The sequence below is a fragment of the Mytilus edulis genome, chromosome 11, assembly GCF_963676685.1.
Source record: "Mytilus edulis chromosome 11, xbMytEdul2.2, whole genome shotgun sequence".
Taxonomy (NCBI): domain Eukaryota; kingdom Metazoa; phylum Mollusca; class Bivalvia; order Mytilida; family Mytilidae; genus Mytilus; species Mytilus edulis.
Genome location: NC_092354.1, coordinates 27,119,876 through 27,143,049, shown reverse-complemented (window position 1 = coordinate 27,143,049; position 23,174 = coordinate 27,119,876).

The window sequence follows — 23,174 nt, the reverse complement described above, 5'->3', positions numbered from 1 at the left end:
CCACCGGAAAATGATGTTATATTCGATAGGGACAGAACTTTTGCCTTGCAACAGACCATCTACGGACCCCTGAAAAAGATGTCCTTAAGGCGCAAAGAGCGTGGCAGTTTCTTTACACGAGGCATCGGCCAATGGCCTGACTAATTACACCACTGGGTCGATGCCACTGCTGGTAGACGTTTCGTCCCCGAGGGTATCACCAGCCCAGTAGTCAACACTTCGGTGTTGACATGAATATCAATAATGTGGTCATTTTTATTAAATTCTGTTTACAAAACTTTGATTTTTTTGAAAAAATAAGGCTTTTCTTATCCCAGGCATAGATTACCTTAGCCGTATTTGGCACAACTTTTCGGAATTTTGGATCCTCAATGCTCTTCAACTTTACTTGTTTGGCTTTATAAAGATTTTGATATGAGCGTCAGTGATGAGTCTCATGTAGACGAAACGCGCGTCTGACATACTAAATTATAATCCTGGTACCTTTGATAACTATTGGTACAGGACATTTTTAAGAAGAAAAAAAAAATGGTGAGTTTTGTGGCATGCCATAATCGATATGACATCTGGTGGCACATTGATTATAATAGAAAAAGAGATAAAATAGCAAGTAAAATCAGTCAATAAAAATAGAAAATAATACCCCCGAGTTCATATTATCGGACTAGCGGAGAGAATAATAAGAAAACGCCAACAAATCAAACTAACTTGAATCATATTATAATATTGTAAGGGTGTATTTACCTGCAACCACATTTTTGACTACTACACCCATTATAATGAGCAATTTTGGATTATTCAAGCAACTGTGACACTATGTTACAACTAAACATATTAAGTCAAATGAAAGAAAACATTTAATTGTCAAATTTTAACTTTAATAATATTTTGTTGTTTTTTTTCAATTGTATTTAGGTTTGAGTCTTTAAACGATATGATGTGAGGTTCCTGCGAAATATCTTCCTTCACTGGCCACTTAAAACCATCTTTGGACTTGTGCATGTCGTTAAGCATTTTTGGATGTATGCGTTATTTCTTACGAGGAATTCCCAATTGCGGTGAAATACATAAAAAAGACAGAGAATGACTTTAAAAAGTACGGAAAGCAGAAAGCAAACAACAAATAATAATTAAAAAAAAACACAGCAACTAGAATTAGAACGGGAAAGCTCAAAGTTAACAGATCATGGATAAAGACCAGAAGTTTGCCACAAAGGGTCATAATTTAGTTATATCTGGGCAGGCAGGAAATGGGAAAACATTTTTAGTACAGAAATTAGTACACTATTGGAGATTTAAGCAATGTCGGCATTGTTTGTTCAACTAGAATTGTAGCAACTCATTACGGAGACCTCAGGGCACAAACCTTGCATAAATTGTCCGGAGTAGAGGACGGCAGACATTTGAATGAAAAACAGGCGAGTGGTTTATTGTTGCCAAACACAATATTGAAACTGTTGAAGAGTTAGGGAGCTACCATTTGATTTTTAGGGGGGGGGGGGGTACAACTCAACAACATGGGATACCTGTACCACTTGTTAGAAGTACACAGTTGAAACAATTAAAGGTATATTCTCATTTTATGTGAGTTAAACATGTCACAACTTCTTTAATACATTTTTGCATAACTGAAAAATTCTTACTAAAGCAATATTACATATTTTGCCCAAAAGGTACACTACAGCTTTCGGGATGGGAGTAGATATCTGTGCTGTGAGATACATCCTTCATTGGCTTTGATGTTATATGCAGAAAGATTTTGCGAGCAGGAAGGGATGGAATAATATCAACATCTATATGTTATTTCCATCCTGTTGATTTTGCCAAAAATAGCGCTGATGAACACATAATTCATTATTGTAATACCAGTTCATGCAGGCGGAATCTCGTTATCCTTCATTTTTCACATGATTTATCTTAATTACAACACATGTTGTGATTATTGCATGATAGAATGTTCTTACTCACTGTTCAGCTTTCGATCAATATATTATTTCAGACCAGGATAATAAGGCTTTTTCGGCAATTGACAGCATTAGCCTTACAGACAAATCTCGACAGAACAAAGACGGGCAATTCGACAAAACTGGAAAAAATGATGGCTATATTAGCCAGAGTGCATGATCAACTTTCTGTTTTGAGTGTATACATCTTAACAAATTTAAGCCAACAAATGAATACAGATATTGTTAACAACATACATTACATTTTTGAAATTACAGACCTGATGGAAAACTTAGTATAAGAGCTGATATGATACTGATTATTATAGACAGGATCTACAACAAAACTTGCTAACACTAATTATATGGATGATTGATAGTTGTGAAATGCGACCTTAGCACAAATGGCTTCATCACCTTAAAACTTATGCTCTTGTTATAAATTATTGCAATTAGAAAAAGATGTGTATTGACGTTTAAGAGGGATGCTTTCGTTTAAAAATCAGTTTCATAATTAATGAAATGTAAATACAGGTATATTTTTATTTTAACTTAGACAAAATATGGACTGATATTCATGAAGTTTAATAATTTCCAAATTAAACAATCTATCTAAATTTTATTTCACATGCAGAAATTAACAGAGTAGTTAAAGATAACCATCACAGCACTGAAGATAAAAGGTTTGAATCTGCCGTTACCTGCATTGTTAGCATTTTAAGTGGCCTCCAACAACACGGGATAAGGTGAAACAAAGAGTAAAGAAAAGAATTTATTACCAACAATTTACCAAAAAAAACATGCAAGTATTGTATACATGTACAGAATTCAAATTGACCTGGCTTAACAGAGAAACTAATAAATTTCACCAATTGTTAGACCACCTAAAAATTTCTGTGACATTTGGTTTTCAGACAATCATGGTAGCATAAGTGCATGGATCATAATGAAATTGTACCACACGGTTCCATACCACAAAGGAAGGTTGCGATTGGTTTTGGGGGTTATGATCATAACTATATAGAAATAAGGGACCAAAAACAAGCATTTTATAAAACTTTTAGATAAAATGTAATTTCTTGACCAATTTAATATGTTGAATCTAATTGTGTACTTTAACTTTTTTTATTTTGTTACTTGTTTTCAAGTCGGTCCAAAATTGAACTTTGTTCGATTTAAATAATAATAAAATTCTCAAGGTCATTATTATGTGCCTAATCTTAGAATGAAGGTGAAAAATTCACAGGTTAGAAAGTCATCATTTTCATGTACAAAAATTTATAAGGCAAAAAGTCACAAATCAGCTTTTGAGATTATTTCTTTGAATAAGAAAACACTTATTAAAAAAACAAATATTTTTTCTTTATATATATATATAAACCAACTTTGTAAACAACATTTATGTAAAAATATCAGTAAAGATAAAAAAAACTCTTATAAAGAATAATGTCAAAATAACTTTATATTTTGCTATCATGTTATGTGGAATGTCATAAATAAGTAATATAAGTATCTTTAAGAACTGTGAGTTTTAATGTCCTTGTGTACATGTATATCAATCTGATTTCAATGTGTTTATTAGCTATAGGTTTATAATGTCTGCACTGTTTTCACTTTTAATATTAACAAGTTATGGTCCTTGACTGTCAGTAAAATGAAAATATAACTTTTCTTGTTTTTTTTTTTTTATAAATTACATCATTTCAATAAAGAAATATAAATATATATACCATATATTGTTATTTCAAGGCAAATTTCCGGTTGGTAATCATGCTACCAATGTTAATTTCTACAGTACACAGAAAATACATGTTGTATTTAAAGTGTAACAATGAAAAATATAAACAATTTAACTGCTCAAATATAAACAAGAGGCTCTCAAGAGCCTGAATCGCTCACCTGAATTTTTTTGGTTTAATCTCTCATCAATGATTATTTTGGCTTTTCAATTTATTTAAATCTATAATAATATTCAAGATAATGACAAAAAAACTGCAAAATTTCCTTAAAATTACCAATTAAGTGGCAGCAACCCAACAATGGTTTGTTTGATTCATCTGAAAATTTCAGGGCTGATAGATCTTGACCTAATGAACATTTTTACCCCATGTCAGATTTGCTCTAAATGCTTTCGTTTTTGAGATATAAGCCAAAAACTGCATTTGACCCCTATGTTCTATTTTAAGTAACGGTGGCCATGTTTTTTGACGGATCAAAAATCTAAGCACACACTTTGTGCAGGATAATCTAAAGAACAATCATGCTAAGTTTCATCCAAATCCATTCAGTAGTTTCAGAGGAGAAGATTTTTTAAAGTTAGCAAATATGATGAACAAATTGTGAAAAATTGCCATTAAAGGACAATAACCCCTTAAGGGGTCAATTGACAATTTTGATCATATTAACTTATTTGTAGATCTTACTTTGCTGATCATTTTTGCTGTTTACAGTTTATCTTTATCTATAATAATATTCAAGATAATGACCAAACACTGCAAAAATTCCTTAAAATTACCAATTAAGTGGCAGCAACCCAACAATGGTTTGTTTGATTCATCTGAAAATTTCAGGGCTGATAGATCTTGACCTAATGAACATTTTTACCCCATGTCAGATTTGCTCTAAATGCTTTCGTTTTCGAGATATAAGCCAAAAACTGCATTTGACCCCTATGTTCTATTTTAGGTAACGGCGGCCATGTTTTTTGACGGATCAAAAATCGAAGCGCACACTTTGTGCACGATACTCTAAGGAACAATCATGCTAAGTTTCATTCAAATCCATTCAGTAGTTTCAGAGGAGAAGATGTTTGAAAAATTGTTAACGACGACGACGACGACGACGTCGACGACGACGGACGCCAAGTGATAAGAAAAGCTCACATGGCCTTTTAGGCCAGGTGAGCTAAAAAGGAGATGTGATATAATTGCCAATGATAAACATTTCCACTAAGATTTACGTTAAATATAAAACTGGATGGCGATCAACAACATGAAAAAAAACTTTTAGTTGACGTTAAAAGGCCCAGACTTGAAAATTATGAACCAATTCAATTGCGAAAGCTCGTGGCTTCTTTCTAACATTATAATTCACGTAAAAGAAATAATACAGACATGATTCATTGACACCATAGTTTTACAGAAATTGCGTACTGAACTTATTATAAACTGAGGGAGCCATTCATTTTGGTTGTTCAGATGTTAAGTCCTTGATTGATTGAAAAAGTAGTATTTTTTTTAGATTTTTGTGAGATAATTTAAGAAACACTAGTCAACCCACTCTGAAACTTTAAAACGTTATAACCGTTATTGGGGTTCAATCTTCTTCTGACGATTTTCACTTATGCTGTTCGTGACAGTCCTTGATTAGTAGTTTTTGGCGCTTTTCTGTCATCACTTTGAACTTTAAGATCGTACCATAGAAATTTTTGTCCCTATATCCTGCCTTGCTAGAATTTTACAACTTAAAAAAAACCCACAATTCTAACTTTGTCCTAATTAACACTTTCTTACAAGATATTTTTAAGGGAATCCGTATGAATGTTTACCTCTATGTATTATGAGGGTTATCAAAAGTTTTAACAAAAAAAAAATTGCAGCAGATACAACCTGTCGCCCTGAGACATGGCGTGACAATATCTCAACTACATTCCACTTTATATGTGTTGTCCCCTCATTTAACTATTGTTCAAACCAATTGATAAAATATCAAATATATATAATAAATAGAAAAAGTAGTTTAAACAAATGAAAATATATAAGAACATTTGCGACACCAACAATTGATTGATTGTTGGTTGCTTAACGTCCAGTGGCAAATATTTCATGCATATTCAGGACGAGAACAAGTTCACAATAAATACAATAGGTAGGTTGTTGTAATAGAGGCCATCTAGGATGATGGTCTGGGAAATTAGGACTGCCACTGGAAAATGAGGGTATATTGGATAGGGACAGAAATTTTGCCTTGCAACAGGCCACCTACGGACCCCTCAAAGAGTTTTTGCAAGGGTTGCGACACCAACAAAAAAGTGGGAACTACTCAACGTATGATGATCTATGATCTAAATTTTAAAATGTTTATTCCCCTTATTTTTGAAACTAAAACTTTTGCGTATTAATTGGCTTACAACATTAAATCTAATAGCTATTTTGTCTTTGTTTTAGCTGGTGCAACTGAGACTAGATTGTCTGAAGATTCTGAAATGGCCTGTACAGGGTCTCGGGATTTATTTGAGTCAGCTATCGAATGCCAATATGCCTCCAGACTGCAACCTCCAATACTCCTTCACCTCAGTCACCATCAGTTCTTTCAGGGTTTATTGGTAACCGGGGAGTACCAATTGTGGTAAACACAACTAGACTTGTAAACAATGAATCCCATGCCGTCCCTACAGCTGCTACAGCCACAAAGAAGAGAAAAGCAACAGCAGGAGATGTGCATGATCTTCAGGTGAATATATAACACTTAATTATGTCCGGTTGTATAATGTGTCCCCCATACTTTGTTGGCAATACATGTATAGCTATTTTTTTAATATATGTACTGGTAGTAATATTGAAAATTGATTGTTAAATTATGTTTTCCTTAACATCCAGGGACAAATGTTTCATGCATATTTAGGACAATTTTCCGATTTATATACTGTCTACACATATACAATTTAGTGCACTCCCAAACCGAACAAATTAGTAAATTGAAAAGCAGAAGAAGATGAAAAAGCTGGACTTGCAGATAGATCTGCTAGAAAGAATAAGGTCAAAGGAGTACCAGCCAATGTCGTTATCGTAGTGTCTTGAGGTACATGGTTCTACTAAATTTTAAATTATCTTCTCCTGTTATATTGATTTAATGTTATTTTCAAAAGAAAAAAAAATATTATATATATTTCACATAATTATATATGTGAATGAATGAAAGGAGGTCTTAACTATTAACCTCAATGATCTACATGTAACAGTTAACAAACTAAAACCGAGGGAAACGCATTAAATATAAGAGAACAACGACATAACACTAAAATGTAACACACACAAAAACGGACCGATCATCAGACAAAATATCACCAGAATAACCAATATAACATCAAAACCAAATACACGAATTTGGGATAGACAAGTACCGTGACACGTCTTATCGCAATGTTAAAAGTGTTCATGTGTTTATATTGTAGGACCAGAGGCAGCAGATTTCAAGGATGGTAAATTTGAATACATTTTTGGCCACCCTGAACAAATCCTAAAACAGAAGTTTGCAACATTATTAAGCAGAAGAGTTGGGAAAATGTTTCACACATAGTAGTAGACGAATGGGGACATGATTTTCGTTCTGATTTCAGACACATATTCAAATTACGTGCAATATTACCACAAGCAAAAGTCCTTGCACTAACGGCAACAGCAACACCAAAAATTAGGAAAGAAATCCAACAACAGCTTTGCATGAAAGATGTGTTTTCACTTTCAGGCCCAGTTGATAGACCAAACATCAAACTTGTAGTGAAATATTAGTTATATTGGTGTAATCAGGGGTGTACAGAATTTTACACCGTTGTTGAAAATTCATACACCCTGCCGCGCAGCCGAATGGGTGTATGAATTTTCAACAACGGTGTAAAATTCCGAACACCCCTGATTACACCAGGATAACGAATTTATTTCTTATGAACAATTCCTGTACTCATTTTGAAACCAGGATGTAAAATTGTAAAAATGGTAATGAAAAAATTTCTAACGTAATATATTTTCAATGTCTGTTGCTGCACATTGTCAAATACTTTTTTACTTTCTTTTTTCTTTTTTCTTAATCTTTTAGTTCAGATCACCATAATATCCAAATTAAGAGGAGGGGCGGACTTGGCGTCAGTGGTCAGAGGCCAAATGAGGTCCATTTATACAAATGGACTTGTGTCCAAGTATAGAGTAGCTGGCCAAACGAAAACTGAGCTTTTTGGAAACAAGTGCATGCAAAATTAATTTTAAATAAGTTTATAAAAGGTGTTTTTGTTTTTGTCTTAATTTGTACGTTATTGCTATCTTTTATTCCAGAAAAATGGGAACAATTATGTTTCAAATAGATATGTATAGCAATAAAACACCCACTTATACTGTTCTCACCTTCTGATGTGCTTCATTATTTATAAAACTGTGATTTCTTCAATATTAAAAATTCAGCCGTCTTGAAATTTATTTAAACTGAAATGATTTGAATATGTATATTTCATTGTTTCTTGTTTTGAATATAATATTTCTCATGGACTTTTTTTTTATCTGTAACATGATCAATTAGAAGAGCTACAAAGTCATAAGAAATGCTCCAAACCATTCTGGAGGAGCAAATTTTGTGATTTATATTTGCCAATTTTCAAAGAGACTCAGAAATTATTGCATCTTTTTTTTTATTACTGATTAAAATACGACTGGAATGTAATCACAATTGGTAGATTGTTACTTAACTTGGTAGGAATGAGAAATAATCATAATATCACAAAAACGTACAAATAATAATAACACTGAGTGTGTATTTTAAACAGTGAACTTTTCCTTTTAAGTTGAAATAATACACTGGAGCAGTGAGGAAGAAAACAATAAAGTGCCAGAGGTTAAAAAAGAAATTCAGACGAGAGTGGTCTTTTATATTGACTCGTGAAATAGTTTTCCAAACCTAAATCCTAGAACTTGTTATAGAATACTAGTATAATAAACATCTATATTAATAAACATATATATTTCAAACATTAAACTATCTATAAAAAAAAAAATATGTGTTATGATTGCCAATGAGACAACTGTCCACAAGAGACCGAAATGACAGAGACATTATCAACTAAAGGTCATTGTACGGCCTTCAACAATGAACAAAGCCCATACCGCATAGTCAGCTATAAAAGGCCCCGATATGACAATGTAAAACAATTCAAACGAGAAAACTAACGGCCTCATTTATAGATAGGCCTTATTTATATAAAAAATGAACGAACAAAATATGTAACACATACACAAACGACAACCACTGAGTTACAGGCATTTACTTGTGACTATATATAAAAGTAATCTTCCTATGTTATTTAAATATTACTTGATTTATTTTCTGGTGTAGATGAAGACAAGTTTTTTTTAACAGCATTCAGTTTTAATTTTAAAAAAAATGTAATCATCAACAAAAGTCCCCTGGTAAACCTTAACTTTATTTTTATTCCAAAATATTGAACAAATACGCAATTTAATCTTCTGCAATTATTATTTTATCAGATTTATAGCTTTCGAGAAAGAAAACCTAACAGTTCTATTTTTGAATCGGGATTAAATTTAGATTCAGTAAGTACAGATTTATTTAGTAAACATATTACATACATCATATTAGGTATAAAACCAAAAATGTATGACAGTCCAGATAAAAAGTAGTACATGTACACATTTTAAACAAATTCTCATAGGTTAAGTTTGCTTCAGCCAAATTTTATAAAACTTTTAAAAACACAGTGCTTTTTATCACTACATACAGACCATGTTTCCATTCGTTCTCTTACTTTAATTTATAGAAAAGAAGATGCGGTATGATTGCCAATGAGACAACTCTCATCAAGAGATCAAATGACACATAAACTATATGTCACCTTATGACCTTTAACAATGAGCATAACCCATATTGTATAGTCCGCTATAAAAGGCCCTTAAATGTCAAATGTAAAACAATTCAAACAAGAAAACTAATGGCCTTATTTATGTACCAAAAAAGAGTGAAAAACAAATAAATGAAACAAATCAACAAAAGACAAACACTGGGTTACAGGCTCATGACTTGGAACAGGCACATACATACAGAATGTGGTGGGAACAGGGTTAAACATGTTTAGCGGGATCACAACCCTCCTCCTAAACTTGGAGAGTGGCATAATAGTATGACATAAGAACTCGTCAGATAGATGCAAATAGAAATACATCTTTTAAAACACAGAGTGGAATTGGCCAGGTTCTTGTTTTATCCCAACAACAAAAAGACATCAAGTATATATTGATCTGAGAGCACTAGCAGTTACTGATAGCTAGTACAAAGCCGTTAACAACAATGAACAAAGGATAAACAATAATGCAACTCAGACTTATTTTAGTTTGCTTCAACAAACTGATATGAAAATCATGCCAAATGCTTATAACAACAAAACACATATCAATTTTGGGGCTTCATTTTTACCATTCTATGTTTTTTTTTGTCAGAATATGACTTCATGACATGCAGCACAAAGTGTTAAATAGGTTATGTCTGTCACCCTATGAAAGTGAGGAACAAATCCTTCCATAGTTTTGATTTTTTTTTTTCAGCAATTGTCTGCACCTACCCAGAGTGATAATATAAGCCAGATATCAACATGGAGTGATGACATGGACACTTCCTTAGATGACATTAATAGCACAATACAGACATTATCAAAAGGTTCCATAGGCCCATTGAAGTATCAACGAAGAACAGATTATGAACAACTGAAAGAGTCATCTAAGAGGGCTGTGAAGCGAAAAACCACACACTGTTGTAAATGCTGTACTTAGCTGCAAAGCTCCAGATCAAGAGAGAAAGCTGCTTCAATTAATTCAGCCAGGTGAAAGTGATGATCAGGAAACCAGGATACTTAAGGATGTTGATGAAAAGGATGACACCATGACCTTCAGTAATGACAGGTTTTTCTGATACTAGTATTGATATAAGTGACAGCGCTTTTATTCAAGATGAATCTCTTACAGATTCACTCACTGATTTATTGAATGAAAGTAATGCCAAAACACAGCCGCCATAAAACTGTATATCACCAGACTTATTCAGCAATTGAAAAATAATTGATATTATGTACAATTTAAGGTGGTAAACAACACTTTCACTGAAATGCATTTGGTTCCTTTAAATTTCATTAAATTTTGACAAAACATTTACTTTGACCTGCTCAGAAAATTATAAAAAGTTATAAATTTGAACCACATAATTTACGGGCATGATTTCACTGGATAATATAGCAGTTTGACATCATTGAGAAGCTTAATGTTTCTTTACTAAAAATCAACTGCAATAATCTTTTTGTGCAGATGCAGCATAAAGCAACCAACAATTAAAACCAATTTGTAAAGTTCTCATTGCTTGAAAAAAAAAATAAAGGAGTAGGTCCAGTAAGGACCGATTTTCAGGTTCATCTGACGAAAGATTTTGACCACTTTTTACACACTTCAGTGTCTATTTTATTTGGTAAGTTTAGGTGAACGATGTTAACTGAATAAGTCATTAAAAACGACCCGATTCAAGCTCAAATATGAAAAATATACCAAATATACCGAAAAATGTAACTTTTCAGATGGTTTTTGTCAAAATTGAAAATGGCCGCATCAGTGTTTATCCTCAACCTTAATAAATGTTATGCCCATATCATTAAATACAACTTACATTTCAATATAAAGGATGAACACGAATGCGGCCACTTTCGTTTGACACGGAAACCGTCTCAAATTTAACTAAAATGCTAAAATTGTGAAGATTTCAGTAATTTAGCATGACTTGATGGTGCTGGTACCCGATATATGTGCATTAATAACCTTAATAAATGTTATGCCCATATCATTAAATACAACTTACATTTCAATATAAAGGATGAACACGAATGCGGCCACTTTCGTTTGACACGGAAACCGTCTCAAATTTAACTAAAATGCTAAAATTGTGAAGATTTCAGTAATTTAGCATGACTTGATGGTGCTGGTACCCGATATATGAGCATTGAATTGTCAAAAACAACCCATATCTAAGTAGCAGAAGCATTCGTCTGTCCAATAAATAACTTATAGTTTACATTTTAACAATTTTGTAAAATGCTATATTTTGAGGCCAAAAAGGGGTCTTGCTGGACCTACTCCTTTTATGAATACTAACTTAAACTACATTTTTGTCTTGTAGTTTTTATAGGTATATCTTGGTATGAATACGAATACTTTGTTTCTCATAAAACTACAATTACATAGTTATAGAGAACATACATAAATATAACTATAAGGTACTATTTTTACAAGCATGTGTGAACAACACAATGAAATAAACTGGGGTGGACTAACTTTCACATTTATAACTTTGATAAATTTACATAGTTTTTATAATATTACAATATTACATAAATATAACAGTCGATCAAATTTATAGATATTAGAGGTTGACCAGCAGATTGAAGGTAAAAAAAAAATTCTTTCAAACATAAAAGATCCCCAATTCATAAAATATTGATACTCGTCACCAATGTCGTTTGAGTCACAGAGACAGCAGAACTACATAGATCTACATAACCTCAAAAGGGCATTACTGCAATTGTTTATTTCACCCCAAATCAGCTTAACAGATGATTGTTGTCAAAAGGTGAATGAAAACTAATCCAACATTTTAACAAAAACAAATATTTCTATAACAGTCCACATAATCTGGATTTGTAAAAATACATATAATTTAACATGTAAAGTAAGTAAAATGGTACATAATTTCAGAAAAATATATCTGGGATGACTGCAGCATCAAGAGGCTCATTGAATATCGAAAAGAGCATTCCCATAAATTTGGGGAGGAGAGAATTACTAAGAAGGCAGTGTGGAAAATAATTGCAATAAAGTTTAATGCCACAAGCGATAAACAAGCTCAAACTGTCACTTTGATTCAACTGAAGTGGCAGAAGCTTGAATCAAAGTTCAGGTGGAGGATAAGAAGCGAAAGAGTGGAGAAGGAACACATAACTTCAAATACATGGAGGAAATGGAAGACAACCCCAACATCCGTCCAGCTGAGACCATTTCCATGGATTTGATTGTTGAAAAAAACAAAGTACAAAAAGAGGGAAAAGGGAAGCAACCCCGTAAGAGAAAAGCTAATGAACTAACAGAAACCTTGGGGGAAGTGAAGAAGGAAAGAAAGAAGATTGGTATGAGAGGTTTGAGAGTATGGTAAAAGAGATAAATAAAGAGAGGTGTGACTTAATATGAGAGTTTATAAATGTGTTTAAGAATAGTTGAGAAACCAAGGATTTTTTCAACATTTAATCCAATAAAACTTGATGCAGCTTCAAAAAATTTTCAATAAAATAATTTGACAAGTTAAAATGTTTGCAAACTTAAACAGCTTTAATGTATAGAAATAAGTCCTGAAAAAATTAAAAGTACATAAATATTTTCTTCTGAAAATATTGTCGATATATTGCTTTATTATGATAAACTCTGAGAGAACACTCATTTCCTCTTCCTATAAAAGAAAAAGAAATTACTTGTTCATATATTGTATATGATGATTGAAACTTCAAATTTTTTCTTCAAAAGTTATAAACATTTTTATTACAATTAGGAATTATAACACCAGATAAATAAATATTCTCCAACATCATGCACATATAACTATATTTTTATTGGATTAAATGTTGTTTTGTTAGTTCATTAGCTTTTCATATTCAATTATCACTACCATATTATGAAATTTAATTTCAAATTTGTTTTATCTTCTGCACGAAATATAATAATCTTGAAAAAAAATCAGTTTTCCCTTTACCTTGTGATATTTATTTTAACATAGATTTTGTATTCATTATTCAAATTATAACTGATAGTTTACACGAACTAAATCCTTTTAACACAGTCATTGGTTAAATCTGTATCATTCATTACAATAAGAAAAAAGACTTCTATTTGTTAAAGAAAGAAATACAGATAAGATAGAACAATCTTTTTCTATTAAATATGAGTGATTTCAATTGAAAATATAAAATTTTGCAGAAAAGGTATTCTTGCTAATTATATATATATATATACAGATGATGAGATTGATGATTCATGTTTAGTATTAAATTTATATTAAGATCCATTTTGTTACATCTTGTGATCAATTTTATTTGGCAATCGCCAATGGCAGACAGCAGGGTTAAAGAACATCAGTTGTTCGACCTGTTAGTCAAATGCGTTTTGTTTAAATATATTTTTTCACTTTTTTTGTGTTTTAGAAAATGTTGTTTGTGCTGTTTTTATACCTTTCTACAACGAATTTGTTTTACATGCACACGTATAAAAATTGCGGTTTTTATCCAACGCAATCATAGGTTTGAACCTAGTTTTCAATTTAGACTGTGTGTGTGTGTGTGTGTGTATTTATTATGTACACAGCCATGTATCACCATCATTGATGGCGATCCGATGGATACATCTGTTGTAGAGTTGTCACTGACTCTAAATATAATTATTTTCTGTGACTATCTTACATTAATTTGTTGGATCCTTCACTATAGATAATTTAGCTGATCTGTAACAATAACATCTACATGCCTTATATATCATGTACTATAGTACGCCGCTAGATTAAAAACTGACGAGGAAAGGTAATACATGGCCACTGAAAGCTTTATTATTGTAGAGCCAAGGTGGTCGTGTGGTCTAGCGGGACAGTAGCATGGGTTCGAATCCCGGCGAGGGAAGAACCAAAAATTTGCGAAAGCAAATTCACAGATCTAACATTGTTGGGTTGATGTTTAGACGAGTTGTATATACATTGTTGGGTTGATGTTTAGACGAGTTGTATATACATTATGTACACAGCCATGTATCACCATCATGATGGCGATCCGATGGATACATCTGTTGTAGAGTTGTCACTGACTCAGACGTACATATATATATATATATAATATATATATATAACTCGTCTAAATATAAACCCAACAATGTTAGATCTGTAAATTTGCTTTCGCAAATTTTTGGTTCTTCCCTCGCCGGGATTCGAACCCATGCTACTGTAATATCGTGACACCAAATCGCCTGCACTGCAGCCGTCCCGCTAGAAGACGCGACCACCTGGACTCTACAAAAATAGAGCTTTCGTTGGCCGTGTGTTACATTTCCACGTCAGTTTTAATCTAGCGGCGTACTACAGTACATGATATATAAGGCATATATATATATATATATATTTATGCTGTTTTGAATTAAATTCATTAAATTGTCTTTAATTGTTTAATAAATACGGTTAACTTTTTTACAGATTCAACCAGGAGCCAAGATGGGGCCCAAAGAGATACTCCTGTAAATAATGTAAATAGTACTAGTGATAGTGAAAGTGTAAATAGTGTTATTATAGATAGTCAGGCAAAGTAGAAGTGGTGATGAAGGATGGACAAGACCCAAACCTGGTGCCAAAAAGAGAGTAAAAACAAAATCAGATGGTATTGAAAACAGGAAACAGTCCCTGCGAATGCAGAAAAGTCGTGCCATAAGAAAATTAAAAAAATTGAAGGACAAACTAATTAATGAACAAGTCTACGAACCGGTTGTTAATGTCTTTTATAAAAAGAAAACAAAAAAGTTCAAGTATGATGGTTCCGGCTTTCTTCTCAGAGCATTTGAAAATGGGAAGCCTCTATCAAAGGGAGTTCCTAAGAAAAAACTTCAAGACAGAAGAGCAGTTGTGGATTTAGATATGAGCTGGAGCAAAGAAAAAGGGGTTACGTTTTTAACCCCAGATAAGTGTATGTTTTTGTTTACTCTGGATGAGGCGAGAAGAGAAGAAAGTGATGAAGATGTCAGCATGGAAATGGATGTGGAAAAAAGGTCATTAGCAGATAACCAAAAAGTAGAACTAGCAACAATTAATATAGCTGAAGGGGAGGAACTCACCAACACGAAGGTGCCATCAAAGATCAGGTGATTGGCTGTTGTTTAGGAACATTGACATTAACTATTTTCTTTTTAGCTTTTTGATAATGCTTTATTTTTTTATTCAAAAACCAAATGTAGTACAGACTACAGGATAACAGTTCTTTTGTTGTTTTATTAATATACTCTGATTTTCAGTCAAAACTTGATAGATATAGAAATATGTGGTATGAGTGCCAATGAGACAACTCTGCATCCAAGTCACAATTTATTAAAGTAAATCATTAAAGGTCAAGGTACGGGCTTCATCAAGAAGCCTAGACTCGCACTCATCAGCAAGCTATAAATTAAAGGGTTTCAGAAATTTGACAAATTTAACAAAAGGGTGTTTGTACAGCTTCTCATTAGTCTAGAGGCTTTGCTCTGGCATACATAACAATGTATTTCAATTCACTGCAAGAAATGATGATCAGAGCTTGTAATTATGCACTGTGCAAGATTCCAAGATTCACAAGATTCAGATCAAGTACAAATTAAGGTAGTGTCACTCTGACCATTTCATCAGTTATGTCCCTTAATAACTTTCCATGATTTTTAATAGCACTATCTGTAATTTCTGTGTTTCATGAACTCATTCCCCATTTTTTTTCCAAAAATATATAAATTTGGACAGAAAAAATGAAAATAGCACAATGATCAACTATATGATAATTTTAGATGTATTAGTTCGGCTGAATTGTCAATTAATTCCTTATAGAAGTAATTATCTTATAGTTGGTTTTTTTGTGTTGTTTTAGCAGGGTAGCATGAGTCGTTTAGTGAAAGTATTATATCAAGGAGCTGGAGATTATAGTCAGACAAGAGCCGTCCACAGAGAGAGCCATGTTTTAAGGGGGGCCTTACCAAGACCAAGCAGATATTGTCTTCAATCAAGTCCAGTATTATGAGAAAGGTGTTGTTGACAAACAAACTGAGACTGATTCTGTCATCATAATATCAGACTAGAAAGATTTGCAGAAAATACTTACTGATTATAAGTCAACTCCAAATAAAATTGAGAATGGAAATGGGGAATGTGCCAAAGAGACAACAACCCGACCATAAAAAAAAACAACAGCAGAAGGTCACCAACAGGTCTTCAATGTAGCGAGAAATTCCCGCACCCGGAGGCGTCCTTCAACTGGCCCCATAACAAATATATACTAGTTCAGTGATAATGAACGCCATACTAATTTCCAAATTGTACACAAGAAACTAAAATTAAAATAATACAAGACTAACAAAGGCCAGAGGCTCCTGACTTGGGACAGGCGCAAAAATGCGGCGGGGTTAAACATGTTTGTGAGATCTCAACCCTCCCCCTATACCTCTAGCCAATGTAGAAAAGTAAACGCATAACAATACGCACATTAAAATTCAGTTCAAGAGAAGTCCGAGTCTGATGTCAGAAGATGTAACCAAAGAAAATAAACAAAATGACAATAAAACATAAATAACAACAGACTACTAGCAGTTAACTGACATGCCAGCTTCAGACTTCAATTAAACTGACTGAAAGATTATGATTTCATCATATGAACATCAGGCACAATCCTTCCCGTTAGGGGTTTAGTATCATACCATCATAACATATATGAGAAGAACATAACCCGTGTCATGCCAACAACTGGTTTTTGAATAAATGTGTTTAGTTTCGATGCAAAGACCCTATAAGTGAATCAATATTAACGCAAAAATATGCAATCTTTAATGACCTGACAACAGTATCGTAAGTATATCCCTTCTTAATAAGTCTATTCAAAGGTTTTGTTAGTTTTTGAGGTGAATACTGACACCTTTGTGCTTTTTAAAGAATATTTCCATAAAAAAATGGATGTGAAATACCTGAACGTAGAAGTCAAAAGACCACATCAGTGTCAATACAAACAGATCCTCCTCAAATTCCAGATATGCCAAGCCAGATATTTGAAATTCTCAGGGTAATGATTGGAAATTCTCATGGTAGTAAAAGACATCCGTGGACACATCCCATCATCAGGCAATCCTTTTACAGCCAAATACAGTTTATATGGCTCCTGCTGGATACGCTGCCGCTGCTTCCTCAGTCAATTACAATTTTCCTTTAAGTTCTTTACAATTCAACCCTAAATGTGCACAGCATACGAAAACAGCAACCCTAAAATGATTTAAAATCAGTGTGATAGTTTTCATGAAGAATGCTGAGCGTACAGCTATAATGACAAAATAAATGTTATGTTAGTTACATGTATCTACCCAAATAAGTAAAATATAAAAATTCTTGATTTCTAAAACAAGATGAATCTTCTGATTTATATCTATGACTTTAAAAATACCTTCTTCCCATGTTGCAGAATATCATCCTGCCTCCATGTCTTAGGTGCATTGATGTATCAAGCGCCTCCACCATTGATGTCTTGACGATAGTTCATAGATACCAGGACTAAATCAAACAACCCAATATCAATCTTCCTCTCCTGCTTTTTGGCATTGCCATTTCTTTTGAGCTTTTGTTCTGTTAATGGGTTTTGTGTCCGAGATAACCAAATATTTCTATCGATATGTCGATATAACAATTTCGTATAATTGAGATAACGATATATTTTATCGAGATCTCGATATATTTAACCGAGATAACGATATAATAATCCGAGATCTCGTTTTAATAAATCGAGATAACTGTATAATAATACGATCTCGATATAACAGTTTCGTTCGATCGAGATAACAGTTTTGTTTTATCGAGATAACGATATAATAAATCGAGATAACGATATATTTCTATCGAGATCTACGTAAAACGGTAATCTTTTAACGTGATCTCGAATTAAAACAAATATATTTTTTGTGTGTTCCGCTGTCGACTTCTGTAAAAAGGTGCTATTGAACAGTACTCTTCTCAACTTATTGCAGCAATTCATCAAGACTGCAGGGGACACAGAACAGCATAATATTTGCTGAGATTGCCATCTTTAGTAACAAATATATTAGCAGGTGTTGAAGAAACATTATGAACTTCAAGTAAGAAAGAATCAGACTAATGATAGCAGTGGCGGATCCAGAAATTTTAATAAGTGGGGGCCCACTGACTGACCTAAGAGGGGGCCCACTCCAGTCACGCTTCAGTGATTCCCTATATAAGCAACCACATTTTTTTCCAAAAAGGGTCCCCCCTCCTAAATCCGCCTCTGGATAGCATACCTTATAGATAGAGATACCAGTATGACAACAAGTTATACAACATTACTATTTTTAAGAATGAATTAGAAAATGTAGCTTTTTTAAATTGCAAAATACATCTGAATTCTACCATGAAAAAAATGCAAAGATCTTTTTAACTTATTGTTAAATGAACAAAATCAGAGTTTAGACGTTGCCGAAAATTTAGACCAAATAGATTATATTTTAAAGAGAAATTCAACACTGCCCACATAGAAAAACAGCAATATTCTAATAGCGGAAAAATGTTTGATGATTTACAACCAAGACAATGACTCCGGAAGTTGAAAACATTAGATAGCTATGCTGTAAAGGCATAAAGTTTTGCAAACACTTTTGGCTTGAATTCTACTAAATTAGACTGTATATTAGATGCTGGTAAAAAAAAATCCTTGAATTTGAGCAACTCCCCATTAACCAACAACTATGACACTCTACATGCAAGTGAGAAAGACAAATTTGAGACAATTGTTTTTTTGTTGGACAAAATTTGTGTGAGCGATTCTGCGTATCATGAATTTTCAATGCTGTTCGATAACATGCCTAGAACATATATTGTGGCTCAAAGTAGAAATGACATTAACAAAATTTTTCACTTAGAGAGATTACCTGGTAACATGTCAATGATTAATTTAGATACAGAGTTGAAAAGAGTAATAAAGCAGAACTTTCAGAATTTAACAAATGTAACCAAATTAGACAATAAATTTTCAGGTGATAGTGCTCGTGTGAGCAGAATTTCAAACTTTGTAATTTTTCTGTTCAGGTTTTATCAAGTGATAATACATGTAGTTTATCTTGTAATGATTTAAATACAGTAGCTGTAGTTAAATGTAGTGAGAATTATGAAAACATTAGGTCTTCTTGTAAACCTCTTTTTGTTCAGCTAAGTGTTTTAGCTAAGGAACAAGTCATTTCTGTAGATTATCACAATATTGATTTGGACATTTTGGGGATATGAAATTCATTCAAATTTTGCTTGGTTTAGGTGGGTAAACAGGTAAGTTTGCCTGCCCTTGGTGCAAAGTTCACAACAGATTTGACACTTGCAAAGCATGGGATTTTTACCACAATGTAGATATGTTACGTTCAATAGATGAAATTGTTACACTGAGTAGTCAGAGTTAAAGTCAGTTTGGTGTAAAGCATAGACCTTTGTTAGAAATTGGTGTTGACTATTATGTACCAGATGAAGTGCATCTGATGTAAAGGGTATCTGACATCTGATAAATCCTACTTTGTAAAGAATCACTCTGATTCAAACAAAAAATTCTCGGAAACCGATATTATCAAGATGCTTGATTTCTTGATTGACAACATATTTGTTACGTTCGGAGGACGTGTTTTTCAACAGACTGTCGGCATACCAATGGGAACAAACTGTGCCCCTCTACTTGCTGACTTGTTTCTTTATTATTATGAGGCTGACTTCATGCAGGAACTTCTTAGGAAGAAAGATAAGAAGTTAGCAATATCCTTTAACTCTACTTTCCGCTATATAGATGACGTTCTTTCACTAAACAATTCAAAATTTGGTGACTATGTGGAACGCATCTATCCCATCGAATTGGAGATAAAGGATACTACAGATACAGTTAAGTCAGCTTCATATCTTGACTTACATCTAGAAATTGACAATGAGGGTCGGTTGAAGACAAAACTTTACGACAAAAGAGATGATTTCAGCTTTCCAATTGTGAACTTTCCATTTCTAAGTAGCAACATTCCAGCAGCACCTGCATACGGGGTATATATCTCTCAATTGATACGATATTCCCGTGCTTGCATTTCCTATCATGATTTTCTTGATAGAGGGTTACTGCTCACAAGGAAGCTATTAAATCAAGAGTTCCAAATGGTGAAGTTGAAATCATCCCTTCGTAAATTTTACGGACGCCATCACGAGTTGGTTGACCGTTATGGAATAACCATTTCACAAATGATATCGGATATGTTCCTCACGTCGTAACTACAATCCCCTTCCCTTTCATGAATTTGACCTACCGAATTAGACTATTTACCGGATTTGTAATCACATAAGCAACACGACGGGTGCCGCATGTGGAGCAGGATCTGCTTACCCTTCCGGAGCACCTGAGATCACCCCTAGTTTTTGGTGGGGTTCGTGTTGTTTATTCTTTAGTTTTCTATGTTGTGTCATGTGTACTATTGTTTTTCTGTTTGTCTTTTTCATTTTTAGCCATGGCGTTGTCAGTTTGTTTTAGATTTATGAGTTTGACTGTCCCTTTGGTATCTTTCGTCCCTCTTTTATTAAGAAATTTGATAATTGATTGTAAAAACTAGGATGATAAAATCAGAAAAGAAATCAAAAGTGGTTGTAAATCAGTCAATATTGACAATTTTGAAGATACAAAGTTGGGGTGTTGTTTTCCATATTTGGACATCAAAGGGTAGCAACGACTTAAAATGGACCAGCTTATCTGGTGGTGAAAAAATTAAATTGTTAAAATATTTGCCAGAAAACTTCTTAAATTCAGATGTTCTGAATACTGATACAAAAAGAAATGGTTGTAAAGGTATGGCAGGTTTTTTTTGCCATTTATTTGTATGTAGCAAAGAATGTGAAAATTTCACTGGATTTGATATCTTTTGTAAAATTAAAAGTTGGATGGAAGGAACTGTTTTTGTCCATCGAAAGAAAAGTTTATTTAAAATGTAATATAAACCATATATACACTGCCTTATGGTTCTTTGAAAAGGTTTTGGAACCAAGGTGTATAAAACAATGATGTAATTAAGACGATTCATCGGCGTAAATGTTCAAAATAGGACGGCTTTGCAAGTCAGAAAGAGGTTCGAGTTTAACCATGCAGAAAATGTAGCTAGGCCTAAACGGTAATATGTGAATAAATCAGAGTGGTTGGAAAATAATACTTTCACTAGTAGACATGATAGATGAAAGCAAATTAATGGTGAGATTTTTGCTGCAGGTCATGTTGAAAGTTGTAGTACTGTAAATGAGTTAGATATTGAGAATCTCAGTGATAACAATATAAAAGAATTGATTTTTAAGAAAAAGGGTGAAAAACCAAGAGTTAGAAATAGAAATAAACTTAGATATCTTAAAAAGTCTTATTTGATCAGTTGACTTATTATTTATTATTGATGATTGAGTCAACGGTTATGTGAACATGTGTATTTTTAAACAAATAAAGAAAAATTCAGGACAGCATAGAGGGAACAAATAAAAATGCAAGTAAGAGATTACAACAAAAAGGGATCGACTCCCACCCAAAATCAAACGAAAGCTCCCTTACAAAACACTTTGGCAAGACCATTACGAGAATCAAAGAGATTGACATACTCCACATATAAAGAAATTCCGGAGTACAGTTGACGCCGTTATTGATACAGCAAATTCGTTTAAGGATAATAACCTACAAGAGACACTACACGCAGACAAATTTTCAGCTCTCTGCACTATCTACTAAGAATTTCTCAGTCAAAAAATAATTTGCTGGTTCAATGAATTCAAAATAAATAATAGCCATTCATTAATTGAATCAGGATATTATATATATTATTTTTGAACGAATTTATTTTCGAGCGTAAAAACTTTGACAGGAAGAAATGGACTTATTTCCCTTAATTTAATTTTTATTTGTATTGGGTTAAACGAGAACACGAGTTTGGCATTTTTTAATGGATTTCCTATATTTATAACATTAATTCGGTATCCATAATTATCCATTCAAGATATCAGTTATTTACAATCCATGTCCGCACAAGGATTTTTCGATATACGGAACTGGATTTTAAATTTGGTGATTTTACATGTGTTTGCCATTCATGTTGAAATCTGCTAGAGCTAAAGCCAAGCTTACTTGAAACCTTAAGGTGGAACAATATTTCATGTTTTGTTTTGGGCCATCCTGAGCCGACTGCCAAAAAGTGGGAAGCTCCCGCTCTATATGAGTCCATGCGGCTAGCTCTCTCGAGTGTGTAATCCTTGAAAGCTATGTCTATGCAGCCAAATTATGTGATGATTTGCACTTGATAGCCCCATATTGATATAGTCATGTCGTAAGCTATCAGATTATTTTGTCAACATCGTTAATCAGAAATGAACGCTATTAATTGTAATTAAAATTATCTGGCTTTAAATGCTTTTATTGGCACTCTATATAGCGAATTTGATGTTGATGCTCATTAACATAGGTAGACATTATATACACATTTTACTAGATGTGAGGGTAATAGCCAGTTTAATGTCCCTGAGATACCAACTATTGCTCGAGGCAAATAATGAAATCTTCAAACACCTTCTGTCACGTCTCGAGATGAAATTGTTCATGTTTTGTATTGAAAATCCAGACAATGGAAAACAAAT